The 20981-nt window shown below is 41.2% G+C and overlaps 1 protein-coding gene across 6 annotated transcripts in view; it reads right to left on the bottom strand.

Moving 5' to 3' along the window:
- The window catches only part of rsrc1 (arginine/serine-rich coiled-coil 1), a 227082-nt gene that overhangs the window by 77697 nt on the left and 128404 nt on the right, over positions 1 to 20981 (bottom strand). The window lies entirely within an intron of this gene.

A 20981-nucleotide genomic window follows, 5' to 3' on the forward strand; every position in this document is an offset into this window, starting at 1 on the left:
GGGACAGGAAAACAAACTCTATTCAAGTGCACTTTATGAACATTTCTCAACTAATTTGTGAATATTTTAACACATTTAACTGGAGCATTAAATTTCTGACTGAATTAGGGTGCAATTAATGATCATTTTCATAATTGATTTAACTACCTATCTACCAGTTTCTTGATTAATATTTCGGCCTGTTGAATGTCAGCGAATAGCAAAAAAATGTCGAGTCCGAGATGACATCTTAAAATGTCTTAGTGTTTTTCTGACCAGCAGCCCAAAACCCGAACATATCTCATTTACTTTCATAAAAGACTAAAAAAAAACAAACAGAGAGAAGCTGTAACAAGTACATTTTTGCCATTTACGCTTTATTAATTTTTATTATTACTTATATGATGAATCAATAATCAAAATAGTTGCTGTATTAATTTTCTGTTTTTCAACTAATCAATCATTTTGGCTAATTGTTTCAGCTTTAACTGGAATACAGAAGAAATTGTCCTAATCATCACAGTGTGTTTCTCTTTCGGTTTCAGGTTTTGGATAATGAAAAGTAAAAATAACTCATAATTATGAATTGTCCTGATTGTTAACCTTTTAGACTGAAGTGTTGTTACTGTGTGTGTGTGTGTGTGTGTGTGTGTGTGTACCAGTCAGAGGTTAACTAATATTGTCGCCATACTGCCGGCAGTCATAATAATAATTTCCAACTACAGAGAAAGAACTGGGAGCTTATTATCTGTGAATTAATAAAAAATGTGTGTATGATTATCAGGGTAGCAACGGCAGAATGGCGAGTCGGGGGGAGGGAGGGGGGGGCGAGCAGTCGGTTTTAAAAAGAGCAAATTGGCAGTAAATAATAGATGCAATTTTGGCACATTTCAAATTTGCAGCAGTGGAAATCAAAAGATCAAGAGAACACAAACAACCCCCGTCCCCGATCCCAGCAACCCCCCGTCCAACTCTGGTCCCCATTACAGACAACTCCACCCTGGCCGTGGTGTTTCAGTGTGTGTGTGTGTGTGTGTGTTTGTGTGTGTGTATGTGTGCGTGCGTGCATGCATGCATGCGTGCGTGTGTGTGCTGAGAGGGAATGCTTATCGACAGGCTTCAGTTGCTAATGCAGCCAGCAGCATCACAGTGTAAATCTAAACCATCTCTAAAATTACATACTGTCTAATCCATCCCACCTTCCACCCCCTCTTCCTCCCTTCCTCCATCCATCCATCCATCCATCCATCCATCCAGGTCCCATACTCAGTGTGACCACAAGCCTAAGCCATCCCCACATCATTAGCATTTCTAAATAATGGTATGGAGGAATGACAGATACGCTAAACACATATTAACAAAAGTAAGAAGCAACAAAACTAGAGAAGAAAAAGGTCATGATGAAAGGATATTTGCCTGTTTATTCTGTGCTCTGTCAGTGAGCACATGCAGACAAGTCAACCACTTAAGGCAAACTTCATCTAGCTGTAATTACATTACATTCTGACAAACACCCCGCCACATTCATTATACATGACGGGCGCCCGGCAACCAGACAGCAAGACATTTGTTACCGTGGTGACAGTGTGTGTAATCCGCTAATGAAGCGCAATTAGTGAGAAACAATCTAACACAGGGGAGACGCAGCGCTCGATCCCTCCTCCTCCACTCATTTCCCCTCACTTTTTTCTTCCCCCTCTTCCCTCGCACTCTTTTTCATAACCGCATTTTTTTTCTCTCTCTCTGTCTTTTATTTTCGTGATCCAACCTTTATTAAGCTCTTCACTTGCATTTAATCTCCCCACTCATTCATCTGTTGTCCTGACTTCATCAAGGGCAAGCTGTCCAGTGCTGTCCGCAGCAGGGCCGAAGGGATCGCTCTATCCATTAGAGACACACACACACACACACACACACACACAGCGTTTTACATCCTCATCTCTCTTTTCAAAACATCATATAATCTGCTGAGGTCTTCAGGGACCGAGCTTTCCTTTTCTCCTTATCGCTCTCTTCTCTCTTTCCCTCCCTTCCTCCGTTCTCGGTGCCTTCAACGCAGAGGCAGCATCGATTTCTGAATTACACCACAATATTAAATAATTAATATACTTGCCATGATTGATGTTTTGCATTAGGCCAATATTAGGTTATCAATCAAAATCCACTTGGTTTAATGTAATAATATTGAAAATGTGTCAGTGCCTGTTCATCCAATTTGTAGTGGAGGCAGGCCAGATAGTAATGGTGGTGTAGCACAAGGCCTCAGAGACACTGTGGCCTGCTTACTACAACCATAGGAGCACATTACAGCCCTGGCACACGGCGAGAGGGAGGGAAGGGAGTGATGAAGTGAAGGCGTGGAAAGACAAAAATGAAGCAGACAGACGGTGATTTGTGATAAACTGTGACAGGCTTGCTATGTTGAGAAGACATGGCGGTCATGTCACATGTTTTAGTTCAAGTCTGTGGTCTCAAACAAGAAAATTAACTTATGGCACTTTCAAAATCTTACTTAAAGCTACTGAACATTGGATATTTTGTCTAACTGTTATTACAGTGGTAGCTAGAATATCGCTTATATATCTAATTGTATTAGGCCAATGTTGTAAATCATTGTTTTTTCTGCCAACATTGGATTTTTATGCATCAATGTGATAGAATACCTTGATTTTTGGGAGATTTTATTCAACGTATTAGCCAAAAACAGACAGTCTCGCATGCTTTTCCAGAAAATTTAGAGTATTACATGTATGTATTTATGTATAATTACAAATAGAGTGATTTCCTACTCCTTGGTAGGCTTTAATCTGGGTTTAATTGTCTGGGTAATTAAAGGTACAGTCAGCAATTCTAATCCAATATACTTTTTGTCAAATTCAGCAAATATCTCCTCACGGTCTGCTAGCTGCTCTGTTCTGTATGTGCGCAGAAAAAACATCTGGTGTTCATACACAGCACCGGCTCTGTAAATGGGCATGTAAACACAGTGGCTTGGAGCGAGCCACACAACACTACTCCAGCCAATCAGCAGCAGGGGGTGGTTTGTGCTCGTACAGATGACGGGGAAGTCATCAGAGCAGCTGTCTGTGTGAGGACATGACAGTCTCCCGTCTCTAGCACCTGCTGAATGGTGAGGGAGGACTGGTGAACTAGAGAGAGAGAGAGAGAGGCCGTGGCTTTTTCATATAGAAAGCGTTTTCTCACGGAACAGATACGCTTCTATTTTATTAAATGTATCAATCCACAGCGAATCAGGGACAGTCTCATGGAGACCCTCGTGTTTATTTACGCTCCGAGTCTGTTTCTGTCCGTTTAGTGAAGCGTAATCTGAGCAGGCAGCTGCTTAAATCACACAAATATCTCACTCTATATGTGTTTTCAACTTATTAACTGTATCAATGAATCGATAAATACAAACACTGTTAATTTCTTCCCGTAGAGCCGACATGCAGCTCCCCAGGAGGTGGACAGACATGCTGAATGCAGGTCGAGTGAGAAGCAGGGAGGCAACAGAGAGGCTGAGAGTTGTGCTCATATGAAACAATTTTTTTTTTCTCACTGGTGATAATGTGTGAGACAGAAGTGACTCTACAGCTGACACATTGCTCTGAATTCCGCCATATTTCTCTTTTGGTCGTTGCCTTGGCACTGGCGTCCATGAATTTGGGGGTGGAGCTTCTGAAGGAGCATGAAAGGACGGTGTATTTGTTAGGGTGTTTAGTTCAAATATCAACAATCTTTCTCCAGAATGACTGACTCTACCTTTAAACCCAGAGCAAAAGCCTATTGTAATTCCTTTAGTATGACAGTGGTAGTCCACAGTCATTTTACAATGGATTGAAAATAATTGGAGAATTAAAATCTAAATAAATCAAGTAATATCGAACATTGACATTTTGTGCCTTTATACATCAAAAAGTCCAAAATCTTCTCAGAATTCCCAAACGTCTGCATGTCAGCTCCAACTCACAAACATCTAAATACTTAATCAAAATCTAGTTTGGTGAACACTAATCTTCAGTATGAGATCTATGAAGAGGCAAATTCATTTTCTATCAGCCCAGCTAAACTTAAAAAAGCAGAAGCCAATAGATAGTTGCTGATCCTTAAACGCTGCAACTTGCCATGCCATGTCAGGTCAAAGTTATAAAGGGGGAATCCAACAGAAATGAGACAAATGAAGTGATGCATGGCATAGAGGAAGGAAAATGGTGGGAAAAGAGAGTATATCGGGGATAAAGAATAAATGTTCTGTGTGATCACTAGGACAGAATTAAAACACACACAAATAAGAGCATCTACTGTAGCTGCAACAATTATTATAGTCATTAAATGATTAGTTGATTGATAGAAAATTAATTGCCAACTATTTTGATAATCATTTTGAGTCATTTTTTAAGAAAAAAACCCCAAATTTCTCTGGGTCCAGCTTCTCAATTGGTTCTCAAAGGTTTCTTTAGTCGTCTATGATACAAACTGAATATCTTTGGGTTGTGGACAGTTGGCTTTGGGAAATGGTGGACAACATTTTTCACCATTTTCTAGCATTTTATAAACCAAACAACTAATTGAGAAAATAATCGACAGATTAATCTATAATGAAAATAATCGTTAGTTGCAGCAATAATCTCCTGTAGGTAATGCAGTAGACTACATATGATCAACATCATTCAGAATTTATATCCAATATCACCTGTTCCAGTGATGAAAATTAAACCAAACAACAGGTTCAAACTAACTACAAAGCAAGCAAGGTTGATAATGTGCACATCAAACCCAACTTGGATACAGATACGGGGAAAAGCAGTATTGCAAAGGAGGAAGGGAGGTATAGTTCGCACAGTATGTATCTTCCAAAAACTGAATGATGAAGTATTTTGACCTTCAAACGTAAATACTGTTAATTGTTGATGAAGATCTTGAAGGTTGTAACGTTCTATCATCATATTTCTGGGAGCTTGCGATGTTTAGTGTGCTGACTATCACTGGCTTTCCTTCTAAATAGCTAAAATCCAGAAAGACAGAGAGTCTGAAAAGGAATGGCAAGTGAGAGGGGGAGAAAGAGTAATGCACTGTTGTTCCAGGAAAAGGTAATTAGTTATCTGAGGTCAATTAAGTAAAACTGGACAAACAAGTGTGAGTGTTAAACTGAGCCCTGGCAAGGTCAATACTGACCAATTTAACATGGTCGCTGGATCCATCACACTGTCTGCGCTTTTCTCCTTTCTCATTCCAGCTCTTTTTCTCTGCCTCGCCTCTCCTTCTTTTATCCAGTCGCATACATTTTCTCTCCTTGTCTCTCCCGTGCATTCGTTCTGCCTCTATCACTCACGGTACATCTTCGCTTTCACTGTGTCCAAACACTTCTGTCTCTTGCACTCAAACGAGGATCTTTAAGCTGTTGCCTCATCTTACCTCATCTCCTTCCCAGCGCCTCTCCTCACCTGTCATTTTGCCCTCTCGCAATCACCCGGCTTGCTCGCCCAGCCTTTCTCTCTCTCCTCTCTGTCCCTCAACTCACCCCACCCACCCCACCCCCCCCCCACACCCTCTCAAACCCCTGCGCTCCTGCTAGCAGACAATTAATTACAGAGCCAGCACCAGATGAGTTGTCATTTGTGGTCAAGTTTCTAATAATTGCATTAGGTCTTCAGGTTCTTCTAAGATGCCCTCCCCTTCTCTCCCTCACCCCCTCTCTTTTTCTTTCTCTTCCTCTCTTTACTTGAAGCCCCCTCTGTCCTCAACCCCCCCACACACACACCCCCCACCCCTTGACACGACGGAGATGAATATCTTTAGTCAGTCAATGGAGGCGACAGAGGGACTTAAAATGCAGAGGCAGTCATTTGATTTCCAGCTAACAGAGCTGCCCATTAGCCCAGCACTCATCAGCCATGCATTACCTCTCAGGCCTGCTGTCCTGTGTGTGGACGCTTTAACCCTTTCGTTGTCTAATGCTGGCCAGGTTTACTATGTAGTATAAAGCATAATTTAACAGGGTCTCCTCTTCAAGCAGTGTTAACCCTTTAAACTGTCCACTAAATGTGACTCCAACCACTGAATTGCTGAGCAATGATAGTGTGGGACGAGTGAGGGAAGACTAACATCGGACTGCACATATATTAACCTTGGTTACTCATTTTGAGGATGTGGAACTTCCCTGTTTGCTTTAAAGTGGAAAAATACCAGCCGCCTTCACAAAAATGGTTGGAAAGCAACACGCCAATTGTTGGTTGTGACTCTGTGATGGATCCATTACATTCTATTTACTATGTGTGCGATTTGTGGATTAGTAGAGGATCAAACACTATTGAACCAGAAAGTGTTGCTCATCTGTGAAGCAACATTCAAAGCATCTGCTCTAAAAAATATTCGCACATTTCAAAACAACCGCATGCTTTTACACCCATATGATGGAAATTTACAGTCAAAAATTTGGTAACCCGTAAATCTGACATAGTCAAGATAGCAAAAGTTCTTTTAGGCTGATGAGTTTGACAAACTGCAACTAAGCAATTAATTCCATTAGCGATTTACTTAGATATTATCCATATTGTTATAATATAACAATATGGATATTATTACTCAATAATATTAATAATCAATTAATCAAGTGTAAGAAAATAGTTAAATATGACTGTCAACATTTCCAAAATCCATGGTGATGTCATCAAATTGCTTATTTTGTCTGACCAACAGTACAAAACCTAAAGATATTCAGTTCACTATCACATTAGACAAGACACTGTCATACAGAGAAGCTGGAACAAGGGGACTTGAGGCATTTTTGCTTGAAGTTCATATATAATTTTTAAGCCCTCTGCAGTAATTATTGTATTATTATCTATAGTTATATATTGTCAGCTGTTATAATGACTCAGTTTCCCCACAACAATCATTTATCATTTAAACTTGAACAATACTTGAATGTGTAGTTGTTGAATTTTCTTAAATTTAAAAAGTCCAGAATTTGTTGTGTTCAATATAACAAACCTATAACTTACAACAAGTAAGTAATAGTACTCAGCTTTCTTTCTTAAAATGCACCTCTCTCTCTCTTTTTTTTTTTTTTTTTAGAGTACTTCAGCTGCAGAAATTACATTTTGGCCTTCAGCAGCCTCTCAGCATTCGACCTGATATCAGTCAGAGATAGTAAGGAGCAGAGCAGAAAAAGAGCAGCAAAGAGAAGACAGGACACTGTAACACTATGAAAGAGACATCATTCATAAGAGTGTGTGTGTATGCATGTGTGTGTGCGCACCCCATTTGCCACAATTGCATGACTTGTCAAGCGTGTCATTGAGCATTCATATGTTGTTTGACTGCTGATAGAATGGCAGGCATATTTATTAAAGAGTCAATGTGATGGGGACACTAGAGCAACCACACACACACACACACACACACACACAAATAAAACACACAATGCACTAATACACAGTCCACATCAGTGACATCTGCCTGTTTAACTAATAGAAGGCAAACGCCTGATATTAAGCAGTCGAGGGACACACACACATGCACACACACACACACACACACACACACACACACACACACACACACACACAAAATAATACAGGGAGTTCAGCTTTTCCCCAGGCTTGATTGCCATCTCCATAGCTCCTTTTTAACAGGGCTGCCAATTGAAATTGAAATTGTATTCTTGTGTGTGTACTATCAGAGCTACCTCTCAGGGTTTTATACAGCTAAGAGGAGGGTTGGGGGGGAGAGACAGACACACGAACACACACACACACTCTCTCTCACACACTCACAAGGAGGGATAATGCAGGGGTACGTCAGGGGCTGTCACTCTTCTATGCAGAACACACAAGAGGGAACAAAACACAGACTTATGCTTCTATGCTTTTCTATGTAATTCAGGCATGCGTACACGCACACACACACACACATATACATAAATGCATACATTCGGGTACACATGCTGCCCCCCTTCCCACTGGATGGATGGGGGGGGGGGTTACTTTAGCATAATCCCAAAATGGTAAAGAAAAGCAGTCCATTAAAACGGGGCTAACAAATTCAGCACTTTATGTTTCTCTGAGGGAGGGTTAAGTGCAGTCAATAAAAAAGTCTGAAAAGGAGGAATATGAAAGGAAGAAGTTGATTTATGGTTGGCCTTTTCTACTCTGATAAAAAAAACACACACACACACACACACACACCTGTTAATATGTGGTCCATATCAGGCACCTGAATCCCGGCAACACACATGTGAAAGGCAGCGCTAGCAGCACTTGTGGAGCAGAAATTAAAGGACCAAATTTCTTGAACTTTGCAAAATCTATATTTCCATGAAAGGGGGGGAGTGAATCTCATGAAAGTAACATTTAGCTGTCCTTGTGAAAGACATATTATTTTTTTAATCAAGATTTCACAAGTCTGAACCTTTTTTTGACACACATGTTTTTAGTCTTTTGTTGAATATGGAAAAAACAGTGCTCCCTACAGTCAGTAGTAGGCAGATGAGGCCTTTTGCTCATGTACTTGGGACCTAGAAAATGTTTGCATTTATCTTATTATTTAAAAAAAATAATTAAGCATCAGTAGGTCATTGTTGAGGTTGCAACTTCAACTCATTCTGAGCCAGGAAAAACTGAACAGACACACACATTCAGTTACACATAAAACATCATAGATAGAGTGTGTCTCCCTACAGACTGTCCATATCTCCCTCTTCTCAGCCTATACGCACCAACTCGGTGCCAAAGGGAATTGAATGCTGGGGCCAAGTTTTAAAGAAAATTGACTTCTTTTTTAGTGTGTTACATAGAGGGAGAGCAGGACAAAGACAGAGAGAGAAAAAGCAAAAGGGAGACATGGAGAGCAATCAATTTCCCTGCGGTTTCTTCAATAGCCAGCGGTCCTTTTCATACCTCCCAATTAGAACCTTTCCTAATCAGAGAAATACCTCTCCATTATTGAGACGGAGACAATGACGCTCCCCAACATTTCCGCCTGCTCCAAAACTCTGTAGATTGCAGTACTGGTACACAAAGAATAAAGCACTGGGCTCTATGGCAGGGGGGACGCTTGTGTTAAAATCACATGTGGAAATCTTTTGGCTCTCCTCGCGGCCCCAGAAAAACTGATGGGGAACAATGGCAGCCCGGCACAGCATCTGTCATGGCACAATATAAAAAGATGATCTTGGCACCGAATGGACACAAAAAAAAAGAAAAAGAACGGGAGAGAGGGAGGAAGACGGGGGAATGGAGGGGAGGGAAGGGGAGGGCCGGGCGAGAGGTAATTCATTTGCAAATCAGGCCCTGGCGCTCAGGTCTATTTCAAGCTGCCAGTGGGTGCCAGGAGTTAACAAGGTAATCAGTTTCAATCCTGCCCTTCAATTGTACATCACACCCTCATCCAGAGAATACCCAGGCCTTTCTATAGGGGCAGAAGGGGGAAATAGCAATCTGGCTGCCGGCTGGCTGTACACACAATACACACACACCTGAAGACAAGCGCGTACACATATACAGGCACGCACACCCCTTTATAGCCATGTACCCGCAACATGTCCTTACAAGTGACTGCACCCAGATAAGTAGAACTGAAACTATTAGTTGATTAATCAATTAGTCATTAGACAGAAAATTCTGATCATCAATTAAGTTATTTAATCAGGCAAAAATACCAAATATTTGCTTGTTCCAGCTTCTCAAATGTGAGGGTTTACCACTTTTCTGTGCTAGTATTTGATTTTAAATTGAAAATCTTTGTTTTGGACTGTTGGTCGGACAAAACAAGACATTTAAAGATGTCTCAGTGGGCTCTCAGAGCTTATGAAAGCCCGAGGTCACTATTTTTTAAAAATATTTTATAGACAAAACAAATATCTAACTAAATCACTATCATTTAACTAAAAAAATGAACATCAATCAACAGTTTAATGGATAATGAAAATAATAATTTGTTACAGCACAACTAAGGTACTGAGATATATGAATCCTCCTCTCCACTCCTCTTATCCTGCTGTTTACTGCATATGCTTATGAATCCGTCTTTGTATATCTGTATGTTTGCATGTGTGCCTTACCTATATTTCAAAAAGCTGCTGACCATAATGTCAAAAACTTACAAAATAATGCACTTTTTTATAGCAATTTAATCTGTTACAAATGTGATCTGCATTTTAAGGGGACATCATGTTTACTGCAACCCTCTTTGATTTAAACTAGTTCACTGAATATTAGAAATCCTTCCTCTCCAGAAACTGTCAGTCTCAACTTCACCAAAAGACAAAGTATCAGGGGGACAATACTGTTGTGAACCTAAAAGTGGTACATGGAAAATGGCAGAAAGAAAACAGCAAGCTAAACCTGTTCTAATCCTTTCTTCCTCTCTCTGTATCCCTCTCTTTAGCCTGTGTCAGCTGTAACCGGCTGGCCGAGAGGCAGTTAGCCCCCGTTAGTCCCTAATTTGCATAATCAATATGACAACCTTATTTTTCTGATGCAAACAGGATTTTGCTGCTGAGCTGTGTTTGTTGATTGTGTGTGTGCGTGTGTGTGTGTGTGTGTGTGTGTGCCCAGTCTGCTTTCTGGCCAGCCTCAGTCATGGCCCTCTTTAGCCTTAATTAGATTAGGTGCGATTATCCCGGCTCTACCTTACAAGTGTACAGGCGGGATAAAGTGGCCACAAAGGCCAGCCTGTCACAGGGACGGGGCTCTGGTCTGCAGGTTATCAGGGTCCAGGGAGACACACCGCATACATTGTTATTCATATCATCTACACACCGTTTTCTACAGTGCCTTTTTCACTTCTCTTCATGCACTGATCCCCCCACCCCCCCCCTCCACCCCCCCCGTCCATGTCTGTGGTGTCAAACTGGCGTAATCACTGGCCAGGGTAAGTCTCTCTTTTTTTCTCTCTTTCTGTCTGTCCGTCAGAAGACAAAACAACATGGCCCCGAGCGCTCTGCAGTCTGGCCTACAGGGAGAGATGTCAGGAGTGTGAGTCTGTGTGTGTGTGTGTGTGTATGTGTGTGAGTGTGTGTGTGTCTCTAGACTTCAAGGAAAAGTGGTACAAAGAAAAGTTAACACAAGTCTCACAGTAATGCAAATAGACAAACGAACACAGCGCAGAGTGGTTGCTACAGCTCACACGCTGACACTTTGCAAACAAAATTATACTCTGAAAACATGAATTTTACTCTGCCTTTCAATTCAACACGAGAACTAGGTATCAAACTTCAATACTGCTGGCAATTGATGTCTTGTCAGATTCATACTCTTGTTTACTTAACCTTTGATCAGCTGACTCGTGATTAAAATCTACATTTTGCGAGTTTGATACTATTTTATTTAGGTGGGAACGGTGTACAGCTTTTTGTGTTAAGGCAATGTCGAACAATTTAGAAATGTGGCTTTTGTTAAATAAAAAAAAAAACAGTTTGTAGAAAAGTATTTATATCTCATGAGTAAGGTACTGAAAAAAGTAAGTCTGGCATGGCGAGCACTGGAATCAAAACATTTCAAAGCCGCCTACCTAATACTGACTGCACTCATACACACTCTACACATCAGAGATGGCAACATGAAACCACATAAGGACTTCACTTTTCAAAAGGCACATTCAACATAATTGTGGCGTATGTATACCTGCATAAATGTGCATGTGCCATAACATTAACCTCCACAGCATTATTCATTCTGATTAATATGTGTTTGAAAATTTAACAAAATGATTTGCTACTCTGTTTTATTTGCTGAAATACTTCACCATTTTCCCTAAAAACATTTTCCACATAGAGCTCGGCACTGACAGATGTCTGTCGGTCTACATCGACGAATGTGTGTGTGTGTGTGTGTGTGTGTGGAGAATAAGAAGTGAATTATTTCACTCTGTTGATTAGACAGCAGTGCCCGAGATATTTATACACAACCGTACATACTTTCCATGCCGTCAGATCTGGGCACGGAAAGAGGCAGAAACACAGAGGCAGGGGTACATTAAAAAGGAGAAAAAGGAACAACAGAAAGGCTGAACGACAGTAAGATACAGAAAGGAAGGAAAGTACATGGCAGGACAGAGGGAAAGAGCAAAGTTCCTAGCTTATTGTCAATATAGAGCTGAGCGACGTACCGAATTAATTTGATTAATTCAACATTTTGTTTTTGCATGATGTGTTAAATATCTACATTATAAAATCTGAGTTATAACAATGTACATTTTTTTTATACTTTCAGTCTAAAGGGAGCATAGATTGGCTGTCTTGAGTCATGACAGTCCCGTAAACTGCAACTATATGCACACCTGCTGCAATTTACAAGACTGTCGTGACTCCCGCTGACCCTGGATATCTCATCAAATAATTCCATCTCTGAGGAGGATAGACTGAAAAAGGACTCTGCACACTGATCTGAGCTCTCAGTTTGTGTTTGATACTGAGGTATCATCACTGGTTCTGAGAGGTGAAGCCATGAGAGTCAAGTAAACAACATGGAGATTCTACTTTGTTTGGTCTTTTCCCTGCCATGTAACCTGGTAGCTAATGCTAGCTTCCTAGATGTCTTTAGATATCAGTCTGATGTTCACACAAACGGAGCAGATAACTTCAGTATCTGCGCTGTGTGTGCTGACATTGATTATTAAAGTGGATGTCTGTGCTCTACTTCACTGAAGAACCTTGTACCGACAGTCCATAGCGGTTTAGGAAAATACATATTTTGTTAATGAGTAAATGAGTAAAAGATGACAGTCTTGTATGTCTATCTATCTAAGAATTGTTTTTTGGCCACATTGCCCAGTCCAAAGCATTTTTTTTGAAAAACAACAAAGATTTAAAGGAATCCAAAAAAAAAAAAAAAAAAGAGCTAAAACATTGAGCCTAATTCCCTGACCTAATGATCCAACACAGCCTGAATGCATCTTAAAAATGTCAACACAGCACTGAGCGACATACAGTATGTTCTGAGGAAATACTGGCATCATCATGATGAGCTGTACTATGTAACAGAGGCAAAGTGTCATATGCCCTACTGTCACACATTGGACAGTGGAAAAGAGTCAGCAGTGTGTGTGTGTGTGTGTGTGTGTGTGTGTGTGTGTGTGTGTGTGTGTGTGTGTGTGCGTGCCAGGGAAAATGAGTGAGACACAAGGTAAAATAACTCTATTAGGGAACCGCAGGGACTTGGTTGGCGAGAGAGCAAGACAGAGCACGTGAGAGTGAATGAGAGCAAGAGTGAGTGAGACATTAATGAATTAAACATCGGCCCGGAGATCTAAACTTCTGCTGAAAAAGTGGCAGGCTAAATGGGCAGGAAGGGAGGGAGGGTGAGAATGAGAGAGAGAGAGAGGAGGAAAAGGAGGGAGGCTTCATAGCTTCATAAGTTTCCCATGGCTACTCGATGTTGAATATGAGCTGTGTGAGACCCCCAAACTCTATCAGTGACACAAATAAGTACTTCCATCTCTGTCATCACCATCGAGCATACACACACGCTTGTGTGATTAGTAACTGCGCTCATAACTCTTTTGTTTCAGCTTATTTCTGTGTGAAAGATAATACTCTGAAAATGTTTGCCAATTTAAAAAAAAAAAAACCTCCACTGAGAATGATTATTATGCTGTATGCTCCTCTCAGGCAATATTTACTTCCACAACTGAGTCATGGTACTTGACTGTATGTCTGGAACGCTGTTTACCCAGTCTGAAGGAGGTATTCTTGTGATCAATGCCATTAGGCAAGACCTGCAGAGCCGTATTTCTGTCTCAGAGCAGCAGAGGTCAAATGCATACGAGTACGAAGGGTACTCTCTGCACACTGAAAACTCTTCTCCCTGTCTGTCTATCCTTCTCTCTTCTCTACCTTACTTTGTCTGCTCTCTTCAACTAAAAAGAACATATCTCTCTATAATGTATTCTAACTCTGAGCCTTTCTCATAAAGACTTCAGTCAACACCTTTCCTTGCCCCTGGTGCAGATGAATAAGCACTGGAGTCTGGAGAAAATTAAACATTAACGGTGTGTCTCTTTTACACATCATTCTCCATAACAATCTTCTCTTTTAGCTCCCTTTCCTGCCGTCACCACCCCTTCTGCTTCCTCCAAACCAAACTACCTGGCTTTTCCAGAGAGAGAGAGAGAGAGAGAGAGAAATACTGTGGGCAGAAAAACATATTTTGTCGACAAGCACATTTACATAACCTTCCTAAATCGGAGCTGGTCTGTCATGTTTGCTGCTCATAACCTGCTGCTTATAATCCTGCCTGCATCCTCTTCTGTTCCATAAAGCAGAGCGGCCAGCCACTTCAACAGCAGCCAGGACTGCCATCACTAGCTGCTGCTCCTGCTAAGACAGGGCCGTAAAAACAGAAGAGAAGAGAGAAGATGAGAGGAGATTGAGAGGAGAAGAGATTTAGAGAGAGAGAGAGAGAGAGAGGAGAGGAGAGGAGAGGAGAGGAGAGGAGAGGAGAGAGTAGAAGGGAGGAGAGGGGAGGAGAAGAGAGGAGAGGAGAGGGGAGGGGAGGGGAGAATAAAAGAGAGGAACAGGGTAATTGGATTGGGGGATCTTCGATTTGGCCGGGTCTGGTCTCTGTCATCACGCTCCAGGCCTGGCTTCTCTCAGTGCCTACAGCAGGTCTCAAACACATCAACACACACACACACACACACACACACACACAACTCTAAAACGTGTTACAGCACTGAATCGCTATCCAGTTCGGGAGGCGGATTGTCCTGTGCACCCCTGAAGCCTGCAGGGCGCCTAGTGTGTGTGTGTGTTTTTTTTTTTTTTATGTGAGTGTTTGCATACTCCTCTAACAACTCACTAAATGGTTAAACAGATTACAGAGCGCACTAAGTGGATTGTCACAGCTCTCTATCGCTCACTCGGGGTGTCTCTCCTGCGATTAAAAGTGGCCAGATTTCTCTCTCTCTCTACACACGCACAGAATTTTGCACAGAGAACAGAGAGAGGTCATTCTCAAACTGACAGCATTTCCTACAGTATCTCACTGTTAAGACAACAAAAAAAGCTGTACGTCCATTACTCTTCTAGTTTTTCTGATACCCATTTTTCTCAATGGTTGTAGTGTATTAGTGTGAGTAAAATAATATATTTTATATATTCTCTGCGCTGAAAACATGTGATACATCAGTGGCAAAGTGTTTAAGACGCATTCTATATAACCGCAACATGCCTGGTTTGATTTTGGCCGCGGGCCTTGTTGCTTGTCATCTTCATTTCTCTCTCTGCACTTCTTTTATCTCTATTGTCTATCAAAAAAAATGCTATATTAATCCATTTCCCCAATTTAAGCATTTACATCTAATTTCCTTGGATGCATGCTCATTGTTTTCATTTCCTACTTGATAGTAGCAAAACTCCTGGAATAATGCTAAAACCATTTTGGAGTAACAATACTCCCTGGACTCGCTGCTCAGTCTCCAGAAATCATAATAAACTTTTGTTACTTCTCTAATTTCAGCAGTTTACTTTAACCTAAACAACATGGCTCATACCCTGGATTTATGTGTCAGATTCTGTCTAAGCTTGCCTGGACTTGGGTATTCTGGTCAGCCTTTCATCATGCAGGGTTTCATAAAGATACTGTCACTATCGACTGAAAGTTGACCTTTCATTCAATTTATTTCTGTGTTGTTTTTTTGCACATCTTAACAATAGAGGGCTAAACAAGACAGACATTCCCTTGAGTACCGCTGTTGCTTACTGTATAACCAGAGAAAACTCTAGTTAATCTCTTTTCAGTCCCTCAAACTTCACCTGGTTTCCCATGTCAGAGGATGCTACAACATCACGACATGTTGTGTAAGAGAGTAACCGTAGCTTGTGAACCGATTCCGAGTCATTCTCATATCAATAATAAACAACAGAAAAGTTACAACAGAAACTGCTGCTCACCATTTTCCTGCCCTTAATGCAGGTTTGGGGCAGGGTCATGGAGCCGCATGAAATGACCAACATTAACCCATTCTTACGATGAGAAAAATAAGTTGAGTCTGTATCACAGTGTTGGTCTATTCGCCTGTCTTGTGTGTGTAAATAAATATCCAGAGAATGAAGATGGAGTGTATATGGACAGGCTGTTTTCTATCCAATCTATGCTCATTATCTCTGGAAAAAAGCAGCTAATGACTACATACAGCCATGGGCCAAGAAACACTGCAGCTGCACCGCTCTGTGTGTGCATGTGTTTGTCTACGGGGACGTACGTGTGTGTGTGTGTGTGTGTGTGTGTGTGTGTGTGTGTGTGTGTGTGTGTACTGTCCACCCTTTGCATGTAGGCATCACTTCTATTTCACCCACCCAGCCCCCAACCAAAAGTCCACACACACACACACACACTTACAGAAACACACACACACACACATGCACACACATGCACACCTACTCCTCTTCAGCTTCATCCATGTCTCTTCTTGCTCCTGGCCGCTAGGCTACCCCCCCGATGCACACACAAATAAAACACACACTTACAGCTCATTGATTTAAGTCAATGTGAGTGTATCCTAACCTTCCGAGGACGGTGTTTGAAGTCTCTCTTACCTCCCCAGACCCGCTCCCAGAGCCAGACACAGCCTACAGTCCTGCAAGAGTGCAGACAAACACACACATATACACACACACACACACACACACACACGCAGCAGCAGCGGTCCCATCCACACCACCCATACACACACTCCCAACAGGCTGAGAGGACGCCGCAGGCAGGGGCTACATACACGCTAACACAAACACACTTACTTTCTCTGTGTATTACCAACACTAATGAGCTGATAGATGTTCAACAGAGGCAAAGAAGCAGACAATCATTTCCTCAGAGTGAGGCAAGGAGGGAGAGAAAATCAACAGTAGTGAGTGTGAATGTGTGTGTGTGTGTGTGTGTGCTTGTGTCTAGGGTCTTGTTTTATTTTCTCTCTGCCTCACAGCGTCAAGGCTTCCAGAGGTTAAGGCTGAGCGATGGAGCACAGCTAGCCAAACCGAGGCCTGCGGGTCCTGCCGGGACCCCTGTGGTGAGGCTGGGTTCTGTTTAGCTTGTCAGGGGAAAACACAGTAATGAGAGGAATTACTAAACAATCACATTCACAGAAAGAGATGGGAACAGGCGGGTTGGTGGGGACGGCTCAATGGGCAAAAATGTCAGGAAAACATGCTTTATTTTAAAGACTTAAAAAAAGGTACTCCACCCTTGTGAAATAAACTATTTTACAAGTCCGAACAATGGATGCAGTTGAAGCACTGCCCCTCGCTAGCGCTCCACCCGTCTTCCAAAGGAGAAAAACTCCTATATGATTCTTTCATGGACAAAGACATCAAAAAAAAAAGGCTTTAATGAAAGGTAGGCTGTCAATTCATTTCTTTAACCCTAAGCTCATTATACCAACTCCAGTTTTACATGAACAGGGAAAAGACGGCTCTCCGCTGCCATGAGAGGTCTCCACACTGATCTCTGTGCCTCCGCTGCCCAGCCTCTGCCCATTTCTCACTCAAATGACAGGAAATTGAGTCAGATGGACTGATGCTCCTCTTATGACCCGGCACAGACAAGGAGTTCAGCCTAATTGGACAGACCTCTCTGATTGAGGATGTGGAGTGAGGAAGCTAACCCACGTTCTTCTACTACCTCGGTGATCCGTTACAGAGGAAAGTAAAGAGGTCGACGCCGCTGAAAGGAAAGGGTAAAGACTTCTCTTGAAAGCGGACAAATTCTTTGACGGAGGAGTCTAGTTTGAGGAGGGTGACAGACACAGGGAGGAAAGAGAAAGGAGTGAAAGAGAGAAAGGGAAAAGATGAAAAGCGTCGAGCGGAACAGTGCAGTGGTAGTACGCACACCTGGTACATCTCTAAGTGTCTTCATGTGTGTATGTATGTGAGCCCGAAAAAAAACTGGGTCCTGACTGTACTTCATCCACACCCCAACCATACTCTTTAAAACCTGATCAAAGCCTGAACCACTGAAGCATTTAATGATGCCGAAACCTTTTAAAACACTGACTTGTAATTAAAAATATATATATTTTTAAACCTGTCGTTTTTGTGTGGAGAAACAGCCATCTGTTAACTGCAAATTCCACATTTCTGCTCATTAATTACAGTTGGGAATTGGGTCGGAACATCAGGTGAAGAACGCTGTTATATTCAAATTATACTTCTGTCAATTACCTGTTTGGGGGCAGATGCACACTTGTTAACAAAACGCATTGTTTGTTTCTCCTGCTCTGATTCAGGGAAATAGAAGAAACTGACAATTAACATTAATAAAATGAAACCTGACCTGACTCAAGCCGCAGGAGACCGAAGAGAATTCAAAGATTCAAAGCTCAGGTGTGTGTATATTTGTTCATTATACACTATAATAAATGTTTAGGAGGAATTTTTTTTTTTTTTTAAATCACTGTATTTTGCTCATTTTGAAAAATGTGTCCATGCTATGTGGGGGTACTTCTGCAGTCCCCATCGGGTATGTGGAAAGATTGTGGAGAAGTTCAGCTAATTTGAAAAGAATATAAATTATGTTTTGGTTTTAAATGAACACAAATATGATTACAAACATTGGTGTGAGGCTGATCTTTACTATATTTATTGTTACAATATCCAATGAATTGCCAGCCTGTCTCTGTTTCCTCCAACCTGAGTCAGTTAGACCACTAAAAAAATTGAAAGTGAGCGAAAACTAGTCAGCAAGCAGAGAAGTTGAGATAGATCCATAAAAACTTAACGATGAGTGGTTAAACTGTCCGACTTCTGCCACTCTGAGTGTTAATAGCACAAATGCAAATGTGACAAAACCAACTAAAAAAAAGAAAAATAGAGACGTATACAAATCGTATCCAGTTTAATTACGATTTAAATGAACACATTTGGAACGTGATGGATGGTGTTAATGAAGTTCACACGTCTGACAGGGCTGTGAGGGTAAGTCAGACAAAAAAATGCTGGGAAACACTGTGTATTTTACTCAATGCTAAAAATACAACCAAACGCAACACACAAGTAAGCTCTCTTCTCGAGAAAACTATCAATGAAGAGAAAAACACAAACAAACAAACAGTTTAAGCGCTGGTTAAATTCTTAGAGGAAGCTCTTGTTATCTCAGCAAATAGAAAGCCAGAGGATTACACAAAGCAAAGCTGACCTGTACACTAGTCTGGGTAAACACACACACACACACACACACACACACACACACACACACACACAAACACACAGAACCCTACAATCACCCACTTACCCTTTGCCACTGGTGAAAGGCAACAAGATCTCTTAACAACATCTCGTCGTTTTCAATAAATTTTGCATGAAAACATGCCGCTGGAGCACCAAGTTGCCTGCTGTCATACTAGAGGAGTGTTAAATGTTTAATGACGACAACACCACACACGCGCGCACACACAGAGTCAGTGTCAGGGTGCCGCTCTGAGGGGCCCCTCTTTCATCCTGACAGACACTATAAAGCTCCTGAGCCTCTTCTCCACCCCGCCCCGCCATCAACATCGCGCTGCTTCGCTCCTTTCCTACCACCCAGCGAGGAAAACCTGGATGTAAATGAGGTTGGAGTGGTATAGTGTATAAGTGTGTGTGTGTGTGTGTGTTTGTGTGTAGGTGGTAAGAATCAGGGGCTTGCATAAAGAGCCTACCCCCATCACCATTAAGAGCAGACGAAGAAAAATGGAAGAAACAAGGTGGCTTGTCATAGACAGGATGTACTGTAGAAAGTCTTGTTTTAAATATTCCTGAAACATCTCACTGTTTCTGCCTTTCTTCTGCTAAAGATGTACTTGTTAGGCATCTAAACTCCTGTGGGAGCATCCGAGAAATAAGAGGAACATCCATGTCAGGCAGGTTTTGGACGCTGATAACATCATATCACAGACAGACCAGCTTAAGTTGGAGTTTGGTCATTTTTAGTGTGGTGAATAAAGACCATTATAGTCACAATAAAAAGAAAATTATAATAATTTTATCTGCTCATTTCATTCATTTTATCATGTCACAAAATATATTCACTCAGTCACTCAACAGTGGTTTTATTATTTTAGTTTTTTTTATTACTTTCAGTAGTATTTTTACTGATTAGCTGATCGTGTTCTAGCCAGTGTGTATTAAAATTTCAACAACCAAATTAAAATAAAATTTTTGAACAATCCACCCCCTTCCTCCAACTGATATCCTGGATTACAGAAGCCAAAAATCTTAAAAATGCTATTTAATTGTGACTTGAAGTGACAAAAAACTGCATGTTATCATTCTTCATGCAAGATAATTCTTTGTTTTGCTGATCAAAAAGAGAGAAGTGTATTTAACAGTCGACCAACTGTCTTTAATAGATTTAAGGAAGCCAAAGAAGGGTCTATATGATGACTACTGTACGGTTATGATGGCAGGTCAGCACCACATGGTTTAGTCAAAATAATTCCAACATCATACTTCCACAGGTTTAACTAAAATGGATTGACAATATATTGAAATATATTAAGCCTGCCACAGGTGGAAATGCGCACACACACACATAGCCACGAACTTACTACGTATATGAACACACACACACACGTGCGCACTGACAAGCTAAAGCGGGGTCAGAGATAAAGGTAGAGATTCCTATCGATGCTGAAGGATATTGAAGCCTTAATAAGAAAATAGATATAGTCTGCTGGCCTTACATTTCACTGTTAGCTTTATTTGTTTTCCCGATACTGATCTAAGAAAAGGCAATATGTAATAGCTTCAAATAAATTGAGCACTTTTCCTTTAAAAACAGATCTCCATGTTCTATTCACATACGGAAATCTTGAGCCCCAAAGTCTTCAGTATGGATGAACTGTAACATTTAATGCAGTACACAGAATCTGCATTAAAGGTCTTTCTGCTAAAGTCTATCTGTTTATAATAATCAACAAATCCTATGAAATGATTTTATTCTCCTAACAAGCATTCGAAACCGATGATTCATCATTTGAAAAAACATTTACATGCTTTTGTGTACATTGTGTAATTGTGTAAACAA

Source organism: Thunnus thynnus, chromosome 7 (genome assembly GCF_963924715.1).
Source record: "Thunnus thynnus chromosome 7, fThuThy2.1, whole genome shotgun sequence".
Classification (NCBI taxonomy): domain Eukaryota; kingdom Metazoa; phylum Chordata; class Actinopteri; order Scombriformes; family Scombridae; genus Thunnus; species Thunnus thynnus.